Raw genomic sequence first — 16994 nt, forward strand, 5'->3', positions numbered from 1 at the left:
CTGAAGATGGTGGCTAACCACCGATGGGCTCGGTGACTCTATGTTATATCTCATCTATATGCTTTTATCTGAGGACGTCACTTATGCTAGCAATGTATTTGAAACTTATATTAATGTAATCATTTGAAAGCTATGTTGTTTTCACCAATCGATTTTGAAACCCCAAACTTGTACTATTAATTGTGAACTCATTGTAATATTATTTCCGCTACAACTCTGTGTATGTGATGTGTATTTGCTTAATCACGTGATCTTGGTTGTGATGTTGATTTACCGAGGTCCTGCGTGACACTCGGCGGACTACCGAGTTTATATAAGTGAGAGTATGCGCGTGTCAACGTGTTAAGCGGGGACAACCGTACTTGATCTTGTATAAATTGGGCGGTTCTGTCATAGTTGAAGTCTAAATTGTCACATGAGGTTGCTGGTAGACCAGTACTCAGTGGCCTCCCAACCTATCTTGCACTTAGTTCTAACTCTAACCATTTAATTTGTATGATCATCACTTGTTCTTTGCACGGCTATATGAGAACATACCGGCTCTATGTAGAAACATTCTTTTATTCTTTGTTTTCCTTTTATCCTTGAGGTTTGTTCAGAAGTGTGTTCACTATCCTTAAAAATATAAATAACGATACCCTGAATACTTCTGGGTGAAATGCTACAACGATAGATCCATGTGTTTGTGGATATTTTCTGTAATCATTAAGAACTATCATAGTTGGTGTTTCTTGGCCGCGTTGCTAAGGTTAACTCAATCTCAGTGATGGTGCTAAGAAATACCAACAGGCATTTCTGGCGCCATTGCCGAAGATGGACTTAAAACCTCCACACTTGGTGATTGCGCTAAGAAATGCCAATAGTACACACCACCCACATAAGCACTACTCCTACACTAGATGTAGGCGCAGAATCATTCCTTCCATTTAGATCCACCCAAAAATGTTTTACTCCTACACTGAGAGTAAACACCAAAAATATGTTTGATAGGATATCCACCAAATCAATGCTCCAATTTCTTGTTGCTATCACTCAAAAGTTTGGTTGCAGAAAAGAAGCATGGGGTTATGCAAAAGTTATTCATGAAAAAAAGAGAAGAAGGTTGAGAAAAAATGGACAAGTGTCTAGGATATCCAAAACAATGGGTACTCAGATGCCTGCCTGGAAAAAAAGAGAAAAAAGATGAATAAGATAGCCCATGTTTTCTTGCAAAAGTATTTCCAAGTTTCAAAAGAGAGATATGTTTTCAAGGAGCAAAGTAGAATTAGGTTAGACACCATATATATCCATACACATGCACATCTTGATTTGATTGTATGACTCAACTCTCTTTGAATCCAAGGTTTGACTTTATAATATATGTATTGCAAGTATGCTTTTTCCACTCCTATGAGCTCCACATAAGCCTTAGTTGTAGGAAGAAAGAAAGGCATAACATCACTATTGCCTTGGTGAGGATCCACAAATACCACATATATTGAGAGACTTGAGAGTATCATACAATGGATGCTCTGAGTTTTATTTTGAAAACCTACAAAAACTCTAAAATAATAGTTGAGCAAAGAACTTGAGACATAGTGCTTGACTTAATTGTTCTGTCTTTCAATTGCTCAAGACCCAAGTGAAGGCTAAGAAGCCCCATGGTGGAAGGTAATATGGATAAGTTTTAAAGTCAAAATAGTTTGTTCTAATCTAGAGGACAATTCTTATTTGAACGCGTGTGTACTTTTGAGGAGTGAAACCATTGATACAACTATTGTTCCATTGCTGAGTTTAGCTTTGCTCAGGGACGAGCAAAGGTTAAGCTTGGGGGAGTTTGTTGATGGTAGTTAAGAAACATTATAAACCGTCAACATAATGCATGAGAGTAATCACCAACATAGGTTTAGGGGTTTAAACTAATAAATTCCATAAGTTTTGGTGAATCTGTGTTTTAGCAGGATTAATTGAGAAAACTGTCAAGGTGGACCCAAAGGTAAGAATTAATCACAATTATCCACAACAAAAACAACCACAGAAGGTTCCAGAAGACTTTAGGAGGCAAACCATCGAAGCGGAGGGCAGGTGGCTGCCAGGTTGGGCTAGCTGGCCCCACCTACAGGCCAGCCGGCCCCTGGGCCCACCTGTCAGCCTCCCTATTGTAACTTGGTTCTCCACCACCTTAGGGTTTGCATCTACATTGTTCCTTTAGGTCGGTTTGATCCGAAGGCTCAGAATTGATGCTACGACCTATATATACTAGACCCTACCCCCTCCCTCAGGCAAAATTGCATTCAGTCAAGAAGTCAAAAACCCTAATCATCCTCAGAGCTCCACCATATTCTAGGGCATAGCTAACTAGGCTAGATCTAAAGGGAGGCAAGCTTCGCTTAGATTCATGATCTTGTCAAGAGTGTGGCTTGGTATAGCCCCTTGTATCCTCTTTTGTATCTTTCATATTTCATATGTTTGCTACAATTGATTTGACATTGTTCTTAATATTATTCATGTTCCTAGTTATCATGATAATCATCTACTTTGATTATTTGCTTAGTATAGTTAGATTATCTTTATGTTCAAGCATAAGTTCGTATAGCACTCGCTCCAAAGTACAAGGGGCGAGTGGTCGCATTTTGTGTAAGCGTGGTGCTTATACATTGTTTACCTACGAATGCACCCTATATTCTGGGCCATGTGGTAGATCACAGATGTGACACTCCTATTAAGTCCTTTGTAGTCCACTCCCTGAATATAGGACAGGTAGGATCTATTTACAAAGGAAGACATGCTCTATTCTTGATCTTCCTTAATAATATCCTTTATGTGTAGATATGAAGTTGATCTTAGCGATGACTACTAAGTGTAATTGCACTTATCAACGTATGCTTTGACTTGTAATTAAGAATGACTTAGGAATTATCCCATTAGCAATGCTAATGCCATAGAAAGGAGTACTCTGAGTAATCATTTATCATTACTTATTATATTTGTCTCTTGACTTACCCCTGTTATGAGTAGAAGTTTGGTTATGGTTTATCTCTCCATCATGTGTATAAATTATCAATATATTCCATCCGTTAGTCCTTCTCTATGGTAAAAATATAAATAACGATACCTGGAATACTCCCGAGTGAAGTGCTACAATGGTATATTATCTGTTCACTTGTAGATCCCTTCATATATAAATTTATATTCTTTCTATTCACAATGAAATACTAAAATACTTCATAGTGTCATTCTAGTGATGATGCTAGAAAGTATCAACAAGCATTTCTGACATCATAGCTAGGGATGACAACTTAGCAAAAGTGATGTTAAGAAAGGTCAACAACATTAGGTGGCAACTTAAACAAGTGACAAGTTAATAAATACCAACAGTAAAATATCATGTCTCTCTTTTTTCCTATTTTATAGAACCACTTTGATGAAACATTGAGGTTTTCTTACTTTAGTTGGATGGTGCATGTAGGATGTGTGTAAGACACTAATTCTTTGGAAAACAATCATACTTGACCCAAGATAGCTGCAATGGATTGTAAGGAAATTGCAACCAAGGACGGACCCACTGATACATCAATAGAGCTTAACACTAATTTTCACAAATGTTTGGCATCAAAAAGTAAGCAGAAGTCCTTATAGGGTCACGCATCGTCTAGCATAGAGGATCCCAATGTGAATCCATAGGATTTACATACATAGAAGTTATCACAGTGTCATGCACACAACTAGCACTAAGGATCTCAATGGTCACCTTCCAGAATCACAAATGCAGAATTCATTTCAGGTACATGCATTACCCATCACGAGGTCTTCAATTTTGTAACCTCCAAAGCTAGGTGTCCTTGACATTTTAGATTGTGTCCATGAATAACAATATTTCTAAAGTAACAAAGAAGTAACCATTGCATATATCTCACCAATATTTCCACATCATCAACATATTGCTGAAAGTGTCTAATCAGAGCTGGAGAAATAAGGGGGGAAAGAAGGTAATGTGGGATTCTTTCAAGGCAACTTCAAGGAATTTACTAGCCTCAACATATGGTTTTCAATTAAAAACCGACATCAAGAAGTTGATCCAGCTCCCATTCATGTGCGTGAAGGTTCTAGTAACTTTACAACTCACCCTCTAGTAATTGAGGCCTTATACCACTAAACGAAGGAAGCAGTTAGCCTAGTTTAGCCAAAAAAGTATTCCAAGCATAGCATTAAGTATGGAGGCCAGTAGAAGTGTTGCAAGCACATCATTAACCATGGAGGCTGGTAGAAGTGTTGTAAACACATCATTAAATATGGGAGTTGGTACTGGTAGGTGAAACCATCGAAGGATGGTTGGACAGTCTGGCCTTTACCCAAGCAAACTTATGGGTGCAACCTATCTTTTGAGGCTTGTGGATCCATCAACAGCATGAGGCTTCACAAACTATCAAAGAGCTAATATGCGCTAGATGGAACTTCAAACACAAACTCTCAATTCATAGTATGTATAGCATGAATAGTACAATGCGTCACCAAGCACATCATATAGAGGCCACCTATTGAAAAGGTTCCACTAACATTGTAAGACTTGTCTCGACGTCAGCTCCCACAAAAGTTACATAGACCTTTGCACCCTCACCCTCGAGTAGGTGTGCTTGGTTTGTTGCTGCATCAGGACATTGCGAACTAGTCAAGGAACTAGGGGACACAGTTAGGATACAGCTTATGTGTGTCTATAGGGACAACATCGCTTGTTGATATGAACAGACGAGGAAACTACGAGACCTTGAACTCAGGAATGTTCTTAATAGGTGTCCCTAACATTTTAGATTGTGTCCATGAATAACAATATTTCTGAAGTAATGAAGAAGTAACCATTGCATGTACCTCACCAATATTTCCACATCATCAACATATTGCTGAAGTGTCCGATTGGAGCTAGAGAAATAAGGGGGGAAAGAAGGAAATGTGGGATTCTTTCAAGGCAACTTTAAGGAATTTACTTTCCTCAACATATTGTTTTCAATTCAGAAACCGGCATCAAGAAGTTGATCCAGCTCCCATTCATCTGTATGAAGCTTCTAGTAACTATGCAGCTCACCCTCTAGTAATTGTGGCCTTAGACGGCTGAACGAAGGAAGCAGTTAGCCAAGTTTAGCCAAAAAGTGTTCCTAGCACAGCATTAAGTATGAAGGCTGGAAGAAGTGTTACAAGCACATCATTAACTATGGAGCCTGGTAGAAGTGTTGCAAACACATTAACTATGGGGCCTAGTACTAGTAGGCTGTACCATCGAAGGATTGCTGGACAGTCTCTAGCCTTTACCCAAGCAAACTTATGGCTACAACCTATCTTTTGAGGCTTGTGGATTCATCAACATCATGAGGCTTCACAAACTATCAAAGAGCTAATATGCGCTAGATGGAACTTCAAACACAAACCCTCAGTTCACAGTATGTATAGCATGATTAGTACAATGCGTCACCAAGCACATCATATGGAGGCCACCTATTGAAAATGTTCCACTGACGTTGCAAGACTTGTCTTGATGTCAGGTCCCGCAAAAGTTACACAGACCTTTGCACCCTCACCCTCGAGTAGGTGTGCTTGGTTTGTTGTTGCAGCAGAACATTGCAAACTGGTCAAAGAACTATAATGGGACAACATCGCTTGTTGATATGGACAAAGGAGGGAAACTATGAGACCTTGAACTCAGGAATGTTCTCAATAGGATTGAACGCCGTGCAGTTGGGTTCTGTTAGCTTTTTTCCCAACCCAAAACATAAGTTGCCACGGCATGTTACCAGCTAACCTTGGTCTAGTGGCAACGGGAAAATGGTGTATCAATTGGATAAGCTTGTGAGAAAGGATATCTGCGTTATTAACAGAAACCCAGCTGATTATACTGTAATTAGTGACAAGAACAAGTATGAGAAAAATGTGAGGTAGAGAGGGGTGTTGTAGTTGGAAAATAGTTAGATTGATACATTTCTCTTTGTCAAGCAATTATCATTTGTAAAGGATAGAGAGGATGGGCTTTGCTAAATCTTGTGCTAGGTAAAATATCATGTCTCTCTTTTTCCCCGTTTTACTGAACTACTTCCATGAAACGTTGAGGTTTTCTTACATTAGTCAGATGGTGCATGCAGGATGTGTGTAAGACACTAATTCTTTTGAAACAGTCATACTCGACCTATGATAGCTGCAATTGATTGTGCAGAAATTGCTGCCAAGGACGGTCCCATTGATACATCAACAGAGCTTGACACTCATTTCCAGAAACTTTTGGCATAAAAAGTAAGCAAAAGCCCTTACAGGGTCATGCGAAGCCATAGGATTTACATACATAGAAGTTATCATAGTGTCATGCACACATCCAGCACTAAGGATCTCAATGGTCACCTTCCAGAACCACAAATGCAGAATTCATATCAGGTACATGCATTACCTATCACAAAGTCTTCCATTTTGTAACCTCCAAAGATATGTGTCCCTGACATTTTAGATTATGTCCATGAATAACCAAATTTTTGAAGGGACAAAGGAGTAACCATTGCATGTACCTCGCCAATATTTCCACATTATCAACATATTGCTAAAGTATCCGGTTGGAGCTAGAGAAATAAGGGAGGAAAGAAGGTAATGTGGGATTCCTTCAAGGCAACTTGAAGGAATTTACCAACATCAACATATGGTTTTTAATTCAGAAACTGACTTCAAGAAGTCGATCCAACTCCCATTCATGTGTATGAAGCTTCTAGTAACTATGCAGCTCACCCTCTAATAGTTGCGGCCTTAGACCGCTAAACGAAGGAAGCAGTTTGCTAGGTTCAGCCAAAAAGTGTTCCAAGCACAGCATTAACTATGGAGGCTGGAACAAGTGTTACAAGCACATCATTAACTATGGCAGCTGCTAGAAGTGTTGCAAACACATCATTAACTATGGGGCCTAGTACTAGTAGGTTGTACCACCGAAGGATTGCTGGATAGTCTGGCCTCTACCCAAATAAAGCTCTAGCTGCAACACATCTTTTGAGGCTTGTGGATCCATCAACAGCGTGATGCTTCACAAACTATTAAAGAGCCAACATGCACTAGATGGAACATCAAACACAAACCTTCGGTTCAAAGTATGAGCAGCAAGATCAGTACAATGTGTCACCCAGCACATCATATGGAGGCCACCTAATTGAAAAGGTCCTGCTGATGCTGCAAAACTTGTCTCAGCATCAGGTCCAGCAAAACTTGCACAGACCTTTGCACCCTCACCTTTGAGTAGATGTGCTCGGTTCATTGCTGCAATAGGACATTGCAAATTGGTTTGAGAACTATGGGACACAATCAGTAAAGGGACAACATCGCTTGTTGATATGGATAGAAGAGGAATCTATGAGACCTTGAACTCAGGAATGTTCTCAGCAGTAGGATGGAACGCCCTGCATTTGGGGGTTTTTTATCTCTGTTCCAAACCCAAAACATCGATTGCCATGGCATGGTATGAGTCAACCATGGACTAGTGGCAAAGGGAAAACGATGCATCCTTTGGATAAGCTTGTGAAAAAAGGGTATCTGCTTTACTAACAGAACCCAACTGATTTTACTATAATTACTGACAAGAATAAGTATATGAGAAAACATTAAGGTAGAGAGGAGTGTTGTGGTTGGAAAACGGTTAGATTGATATATTTCACTTTGTCAAGCAATTACCATTTATAGAGGATAGAGGAAGGGCTTTGCTGAATCTTGTGTAAGGTAAAATATCATGTCTCCCTTATCCCCAATTTCAGAATTGTAGAAAATGCAGCAGGTAGGAATTCAGAAGTCATTGCAGCATGAATCATCAGAAGCATAGCCGAAGATAAGTGGCCGGTGGTGAATGCCTTTATAAGGAAGGAATGGACCATGTGGCGAAGTCAAGTAGCAGTGTCGTCGTGCGATTAGAGCCGAAGCCCACCACGATCGATGCGATACTCCAACACAACATGGGCGGGGGCCCAGGGACAGAGCCCCTAGCGTGGATGGCTGCTACCATGCAACTGCCTGGAGAACACCGGCGCCACGGTGGATGGAGCCCCGGACCGGGCCTTCAACGCGTTGCCGCTCCCTGGCATGTGCGTGTCCCTCGCCGAGCGTGGCCAAATGTTGTGCTCGCTCCGAGTGCCGTCTCACCTCACAGTGTGTGCCTCTCCCTCCTTCCTTCCTGCCTTGTTGCCTAGCAGTTCTTGCGATTTTGGAATTGGATTGTGTCATAAGTTGTTGGCTTGGCTCTGGTCAGGATGCGGAGGGGAACTGGCTGGCACACGGGCGCCATCGCGGCGGCAGCGGACGATGTGTGTGCCGCGGCCATCATTTCCGTCGAGGGCATCATCAAGGACTTCGTCCACTATGACATCCCCTACTTCACACCAGCCAAGCTCCTTGTGCGTGCACACCACCCCACTACCAACTACTTTCTTCTCTCCAGTTTCTTTCAGTTTCGCCTTCATTCCTCCTCCTTGGCATGCCAAAAGAATTCATCTTTTTTTTGTTCTTTTTCCCTTCCCCACTCCACTAGTAGTGTCTTTAACACTCGAATCAATGAGAAAAGAAACAAGAGGTTTGCTACGTGTGGTGTAGCCACTCCACACACACACACACTCAAAACACACACATTATTGATTAGCATTTGGGCTACCAGGCATGTCATCGTCTTCAATCAGACGGGTGATGAATGGCACTAGCACGTCACTGCTTAGCAATAAGTAGAGCACATCCTGGATGCCAGTCCAGCCTATGCTGTATTGTGATTGCAGCAAGCTCCATGGATAAGCCACTCCCATTTCGTACTAGTTTCATGCATTCTTTTTTAGCAATCATATTGGTTTTGATTTCTGAAATATGATCTAGGTAATTGTGATTGGCTAGAAATTTGTTGTCTGATACTTCTGAAACCGAAGCAGATTATTGGGGGTTTATGCAGGTCCAAGTCTTTTTTTTCAATTTTGGTGGCGCCTGTGTCAAGCGTTCATTAACCCATGGTGTGTGGTTGTCTTCCTTGTCTCTAAGCTAGCACACAAGGTAAGACTATCTCTTAACTTGTATAATACTATGCAAGTCCTTGTCAAAAAAAAAGGCTATGCAAGCTGGTGCATGATGATTAGATAAATCCATTGTGTGTGGTTGTCTTCTTTCTTTGTCTCTGAGCTAGTGCACAAGGTAGTAAGACTATCTCAACTTGTACAATGCTATGCAAGCTAGCGCATGAGAATTGGAGCTGAGTGTAGGCATGGCTTATATATGCACTGCAACGAGTCATCGTGATTGACATCGACATCTATATCAACATTTTTTAAGGGAGAGATGGGGTGCATCAAAAAGTCCCCACCTCATACAAGACTTTGTTTCCACTCTTGATCTATAGCCTCTTTACCCTTTTGGTAGGCAAGTATATTAGTATTGTCTTTTATACAATCTCGTCTAGTGTCGTGCCATATAATCTTGAGAAGTTTGCATAAGCTTGGTCGTTCAGATCCAAGCATATCCATGATCAACTAGAACGAGTGGTGTTCGAGACTATGAGTCATGTGGGTCAGAAACTCATGACCTAGGAGTTGGAGGATGGTCGAATACCGATTTAATTTGGATATGTGCAGTAACCAGAAGACCTTTGAATATCTTGGAGGCAAGACCAGAAGGTGACAGTTTGTTTTTCCTTCTCATCAACTAAAAAATGGAAACCACCAATTAGGATAGTGTAAGGAAAAAGGACCCTAGGCCCATTTACTTTGGATTTTGGTGTTTGATGACCAACACAATCAAATTGGACTAATAAACTTGCAAGTAATTGTTTTGTAGTTCAATAGGATGCAAAACATGACTTGGACGAAGGCAACATGATGATCCCACGATCAACACCATAAGCAAGACCCTAGAAGCACAAGAGAAGACTCAAGATATCAAGCAAAATCTAAGCACGAAGATAGGAACCAAGTCGGACGCAAGATCACGAAAAAACGAGCTACACAGAGGTGACCAGACGCGGCCCTATGAGGACCGAACGCGTTCGATCAGTTGCTCGGCAACAGCAGGCATCAGCAGCTATGACCGGACGCTGAGCGAGGCAGTGACCGGACACATGGACTTCACTGTTCATCGTCAACGGCAACATTCTTAGCGTAACCGGATGCGACGGCAGGACGATCGGACGCACCAAGTTTAGCGTCCGATCAAGTCCAGAGAGGTTCCAGAGCGGCGCAAATGCGACCGAACACGTTCAGACAGGACGACAGCAGCGTCCGGTCAGTAGCAGAAAGCTAAGTTTCGCCCCCAATGACTACTTTCTTCATGGGGCTTATAAATAGACCCCCCAACCGGCCATTTGAGATGTGGAGAGTGGAGGAAACATACCAAGGGTGTTGATATACTATTTTAGTGATCTCCAGTTGCATAGTTCTTAGTGATTCATTAGGTGATTAGCGTAGGTGCTTTGCGAAGTGCTTAGGTTGATTAGACCACCGCTTATGCGCTTGCTCTAGGTTTAGGCCCAGTGTTTAGCGAGGTTTGAATATCTCTTACCACTCGGAGCTTGCGCGCACCATTGTTGTACATAGGAGGGGCTTGTAGTCTTGTGAGATCACACCAATCGCGTTTGTGGTGTGGCCGCCACCGTGTACCGAAGGGAACAAGACCCGTGGCAGTTCGGCCGAAAGCTTGATAGTGAAGACGACGGGGAGCAGTCCGGAAGAGGCTTGCCAGAAGGTACACCGGAGACCCACTTGCGTATGGGGAAGGCCCGAGGATATCCATGGAGTTACCTGACCAGGAGCTTGGCCCTTATGAGGTTTTCCTTGTGAGGGGCTCCAATGAGGACTAAGGGGAAGCTTGCGTGCTTCTCGATACCTCAGTAAAAATACCGGAGTCATCGACGTTAGTTTGCATATCTCTACCTTACTCTTTAGCTTCCGCATTTACATTGCATCTTGGTTTGTGCTTTACTTTCCTAGCTTAGTGATAGGCTAGTTGATAGGTTTGGAACCTAGGTTGCATAACTCCTTTTTCGATAGAGATAGCAACACACTAGCAAAACCGTAGTTGCACATCTAGATAGTTTATCTTTTGCATAGATTTTTGCTAAGGATAGAAAAAGAGGCTATAGTTTAGAGTTAGAGTTTTATTTTAAGTCGCCTAATTCACCCCCCCCCTTCTTAGGCGTCACGGTCCCTTACAAGTGGTATCAGAGCCGGTTGGCTCAATTTGGACCTTTGACTTCACCGCCATTAAGCCGACGCTATTTAGAGTGGTTGGGATGGATACATCTAGGCCTCCGCACTTTGACGGCACAAACTTCCCCTACTATAAAGCTAGAATGGCTTGTCACCTTGAGGCGGTAGATTTGGGTGTTTGGAGAGTCACTCGTGGCGGGATGAAACCCATTAAGAATCTCGATAAACCAACAAAGAGTGAAGAAAAAGAAATGCATTTCAATGCTAGAGCTAAAAATTGCTTGTTTGAATCTTTTAGCATGGATGTGTTTAACCAAGTGTTCACTTTAAATATGGCACATGAAAATTTGTTAAAACTCCAAGAGCTCCATGACGACACAACTAATATCCGTGAGCAAAAATATTGTCTAGCTAAATAAAATTATGATTCCTTTAAAATGAATGATGATGAGCTTGTTCGTGATATGTATTCTTGTTTGAATCTAATTATCAATGAGCTCCATTCAATAGGATTAACAAAGCTAGATGATGTAGACATTGTGAGGAAGATCATCTCCGTGCTACCACAAAAGAAATATGCAAGCATCATCACCATCCTTCACAACATGGAGGACATGAGCACCATGACCCCGGCCATAGTCATTGGCAAGATAGTGGCATTTGAAATATCATGGGAGATGGGTCAAGAAGAAGCCTCGTCATCTAGTAAAGGCAAAGCTCTCGCATGTAGTGAGAAAAAAAAGCTGAAGGGCAAGCAAGTTGAGACAAGCTCAAGCTCAAGCTCCTCAAGTGAAGATGAAGAAGAAGATGAGGATGATGATGATGATGATGTAGATTCAAGTGATGATGATCAATCTTCCTCCTCCACCTCCGACCTTGATGAAGAATCAATCAAACTCATCAACAAGGTAGAGAAGATGATCCAAAGGCTCAATGTTAAGGGTGTGTCCATCCAAATTCAAGATTTCATCTTCACCAATCAAAGTAATGAGCTAAGAAAGAAAGGATGCTATGGATGTGACGAGTTGGGACACTTTGTGGAAGTTTGTCCAAACAAGCCCACACCCAAGACAAAGAAGAAGGCGTGCAAGGACAAAGCCCTCACATCAATAAGGCCATGCGATGATTCTTCAAGTGAAGAAGACCATCACAAGAGGCAAGGCCACAAGCACTCATCATCAAGCTCTTCTCGCGTGTGCCTTATGGCACGAGGTAACGAAAGCTCATCCTCTAGTGAGAGTGAGAGTGATAGTGATGATGAAATGCCTTCTCTTAATGAACTTGTGCAAGAAAATCTTAAATATGCTAAGACTTGCACTAGCCAACAAAAGAAGTTAAAAATGTTGCAAGAAAAGCAAGATAGTTCACAAGAAGCATATAAAACCTTGCTTGAACAATATGAGACATTTGCTAATCTCAATATTGAACTATCTACTAAAATTGAGCAACTTGAGGCTAGTGCAACAACAAATACATGCACAATCAATGATGAGCAACTTGTAAAGAAAAATGAAAAATTAAAAGAAAAGTTAGCAAGCTCACAAGATGCTTATAAAAGTTTGCTTGCTAAAATGAAAACCATGTGCAAACATTGTGATGAGCTAACTAATAAAGTTGCTAATCTTGAAGTCGTCAGTACAACCCTCACCAAGGCACCTAAAAAGAAAAGTGCTATCTTTGACATGCCTAAAAAGGATCTTTCTACTTCTTGCAATGATTTATGTTTAGACTCACCCTTGTGCAACCAAGTTTGTGTTGAGAAAGTTGTTGTAGATACATGCACACAAGAGGTCACAATGGAGAATGAGCAACTCAAGCAAGAAGTGGCTCGTCTTACCAAGGACTTGACTCAAGTAAAAGGCAAAATGGAGCAAGCCCAACATCATCAAGATAACACCATTAAGGGAGTGAAGAAGCTTGATGAAGGACAAACAATGGTGTGCTATGTGTGCCACAAGGAAGGCCACAATTCCTATGAGTGCAAGGTGAAGAATGGGGGAGGAACTAAGAAGAAAGAGAAAAACAAAAAGGGAACAAGCAAGCTCACCAACATCTACATGAACAAGGTGGACAAAAAGGCCTCCACACCTTATCTCTTGAAGAAGAAGAAAAATGACAAGGTGGTGGCCATCAAGGTGAACAAGCAAGCCAACAATGGGGCAAACACATTTGGGTGCCAAAGGAGATCATTTCCAATATGAAGAACACCAAGAAGGTTTGGATCCCGAAAGGAAAGTGAGAAGTCCGATGGACTTTGGGGAATTTGGAGACTTGGCAAAGTATGGGTGCATTTCATGGGTGCATCATTATGGACAAGGTAATTGCCAAGTAGGTTAATGAATACTATGGACCCAAATTCCCCTTCCCATGTTATGTAACTAGATTTAATTTCTTGCAGTTTCAATTAGCATATAGTTTCTTTTCATGCCTAGGTTTGCATTTGCATGTTTAATCTTTTGTCATGCATACACTAGGTATATCTTATGGTAGGCTTGCTCGGTTTCACTCTTAACCCTTAGAGCAAACCTACATGGTTTAAATTGTTTAGGAGCACGGCACATTGCTTGTTTTACAATTGTTCATCTAATATGTGCCAAAGTCTAAATTGTAGATAATTCCTCCCGAATATCATTTTCGAAAATGATTCTCACATTCATGTGATGTCATTATTCTAAAATCAATGTGCATGTCACCTACAAGTATTCCATACTTGTGTGCATAAACTTAGGAGGAGGTTACTCTACAAGTTGGATGCTTTGAGACTAACACCTTTTTAAGCTTATCATGTGTGTAGTAGTCTCATTGCAAGGAAAATGGAGTCCCTGGAGTTAAGCATCATACTTCAAATATCCACCACCTATTGCAAGTGGTATAAATCAAATTGGTTTCCACATGTGGTATTTCTAAACCGATATCATCATGTTGATTTCACTTTGGTATTTATATGCTTTCTCCCTGCATTATATAGATTAAACTCCCTTGAGCATTAATTTGCCAATTATGCATAAACTACATTCTCCATCATATGTATGCATATATTTAGGGGGAGCTTAGTCTATGTAATGTGAGAGTCAAATTTTGTGACCTATTCCACTCCACATATAAAGGATCACAAAGTTTGACCCTCCCTTGTGTTACTAATGTCTTCCTTTTCGGTGTTTGATTCCAAAGGGGGAGAATTTGTAGGACCAAAAGTAAACCCGATCATAATAATTTACAAGTGGTAATGGTCCGAGAAAGGGAGAATAGTGGATTATGGAGTTATGGGGAGGTTTAAATCCATAATGCCACAAGGGGACATTTGCAAGGGCAAGATAAGTTTCCAAAGATGTTTACATGTGGTATCTTTTAGCATCATACAACATTGTCCTTTGCATTGCATCCTACCAATAAATAGTTTTTAAATTCCAAAAATTTTATTATTTGCTTGCTTTGGTCGTGTTGTCATCAATCACTAAAAAGGGGGAGATTGTAAGGAAAATGGACCCTAGGCCCATTTACTTTAGATTTTGGTGTTTGATGACCAACACAACCAAATTGGACTAATGAACTTGTAAGTAATTGTTTTGTAGTTCAATAGGGTGCAAGATGTGACTTAGACGAAGGCGGCATGATGATCCCACGATCAACACCATAAGCAAGACCCTAGAAGCACAAGAGAAGACCCAAGATATCAAGCAAAGTCCAAGCACGAAGATAGAAACCAAGCCGGACGCAAGATCACAAAGAAATGAGCTACACAGAGGTGACCGGACACGGCCATATGAGGACCGGACATGTCCGATCAGTTGCTCGGCAATAGCAGGCGTCAGCAGCTAGAACCGGACGCTGAGCAAGGCGGTGACCGGATGCATGGACTTCACTATTCATCATCAACGGCAACGTTCTCAGCGTAACCGGACGCGACGGCAGGACGACTGGACGCACCAAGTGTAGCATCCGATCGAGTCCAGAGAGGTTCCAAAGAAGCGCAAATGCGACCGGACGTGTCCAATCAATGATGATCGGACTTGGCAATGAGTCCGATCAACGCGCGTGCTCAATGGTCGGGACGACCGGACGCGTCCAAATAGGACGACAGCAGCGTCCGGTCAGTAGCAGAAAGCTGGGTTTCGCCCCCAACAGCTACTTTCTTCATGGGGCTTATAAATAGACCCCCCCAACCGGCCATTTGAGATGTCGAGAGTTGAGGAAACATACCAAGAGTGTTGATATACCATTTTAGTGAACTCTACTTGCATAGTGCTTAGTGATTCATTAGGTGATTAGCGTAGGTGCTTTGCGAAGTGCTTAGGTTGATTAGACCACCAATTATGCGCTTGCTCTAGGTTTAGGCCTAGTGTTTAGTGAGGTTTGCATACCCCTTACCACTCGGTTCTTACGCGCACCATTGTTGTACATCGGAGGGGGTTGTAGTCTTGTGAGATCACACCAACCGCGTTTGTGGTGTGACCGCCACCGTGTACCGAAGGGAACAAGACCCACGGTGGTTCGGCCGAAAGCTTGATAGTGAAGACGGCAAGGAGCGGTCCGGAAGAGGCTTGCCGGAAGGCACATCGGAGACCCACTTGCACGTGAGAAAGGCCCGGGGCTATTCACGGAGTTACCCGACCGGGAGCTTGGTCCTTGCGAGGGGCTCCAACATGGACTAAGGGGAAGCTTGCGCGCTTCTTGATACCTTAGTAAAAATACTGGAGTCGTCGATGGGAGTTTGCATATCTCTACCTTACTCTTTAGCTTCCGTATTTACATTGCAATCTTGGTTTGTGCTTTACTTTCCTAGCTTAGTGATAGGCCAGTTGATAGGTTTGGAACCTCGGTTGTATAAATCCTTTTTGCGGTTGAGATAGCAACACACTAGCAAAACCGTAGTTGCACATCTAGATAGTTTATCTTTTGCATAGGTTTTTGCTAAGGATAGAAAAAGAGACCATAGTTTAGAGTTAGAATTTTATTTTAAGTTGCCTAATTCAACCCTCCCCCCTCTTAGGCGTCATAGTCCCTTACAGATAGAACCATAGTAAAGAAAACCAAAGTACAAAACAATACAATGGACATACTTTTGTACTTGTTCCCCAACCAATCCAGCAAGTGCGGCATCGGTGTCCTCATAATCCAGTGATTTCAGCTGGTGGCCAGGATCTTCGACTCTGATGTGCCTTTGAAATTGGACGTCCACAATTGCTCTAGTTAGTGATGCGAATTGGACGCTGAAAACTGCAATAGGAAAGGATAAGAGAAAGAAAATGTTCACCATCCATCAACACCGACTTGCACTTGCGCGGTCCCTAGCATGGTGGCTGGCTCTAGCAGTGAGAAATTGCTGGGGAGTAGGGAGAGTGGGGAGGAGGAAGAAGGAGCAGTTACGGCTTAGGGGCGGGATGATGTGTTGTGCGGCCGCCAGGCGGCTAGGTGCGGGCGGCTACCGGCTGGCAAGTAGCTATGGCTGTGGCCACGGCCTGCCCTGCCGCTGCGGCAGCAGCGTGCAGCATGCCGGCGCAAGCAGCAACGTGTGGTGTGGATGCGCGGTTGTCGTGCTCGTACGGTCCTCCATGAGCGGTGAGTCGGTATGCCCACGACCACCAAGAGCAGGAGCGGGTCGAGGGACGGGGTGGAAAATAGATGGATAGGGTGAAAGATTGGCTTAAATACCTAGGGTTTGCCTTATTTGGGCTAGGCTAATTTGATATTGGGCTAGGACATGTATTTGGATCTTTAGGTATTTTTTACCCATGGGTTAACGGGTATGGAAACTATATGAACGTTCCAGTACCCGCGTACCCATTTGGTGAAGGTTTTTCCCAATTAGAGACCCATGGGTAACGTATTTAGTTC

At 42.3% G+C, this 16994-nt stretch overlaps 2 pseudogenes; both read left to right on the top strand.

Annotated features, from left to right (window-relative positions):
• The first annotated feature begins 1640 nt into the window (after positions 1–1640).
• On the top strand, positions 1641–4804 carry LOC136479909 (uncharacterized; annotated as a pseudogene).
• A 989-nt stretch (positions 4805–5793) lies between these two features.
• Positions 5794–7599, top strand: LOC136479910 (uncharacterized; annotated as a pseudogene).
• The last annotated feature ends 9395 nt before the right edge of the window (positions 7600–16994 follow it).

Source organism: Miscanthus floridulus, chromosome 9 (assembly GCF_019320115.1).
Source record: "Miscanthus floridulus cultivar M001 chromosome 9, ASM1932011v1, whole genome shotgun sequence".
Classification (NCBI taxonomy): domain Eukaryota; kingdom Viridiplantae; phylum Streptophyta; class Magnoliopsida; order Poales; family Poaceae; genus Miscanthus; species Miscanthus floridulus.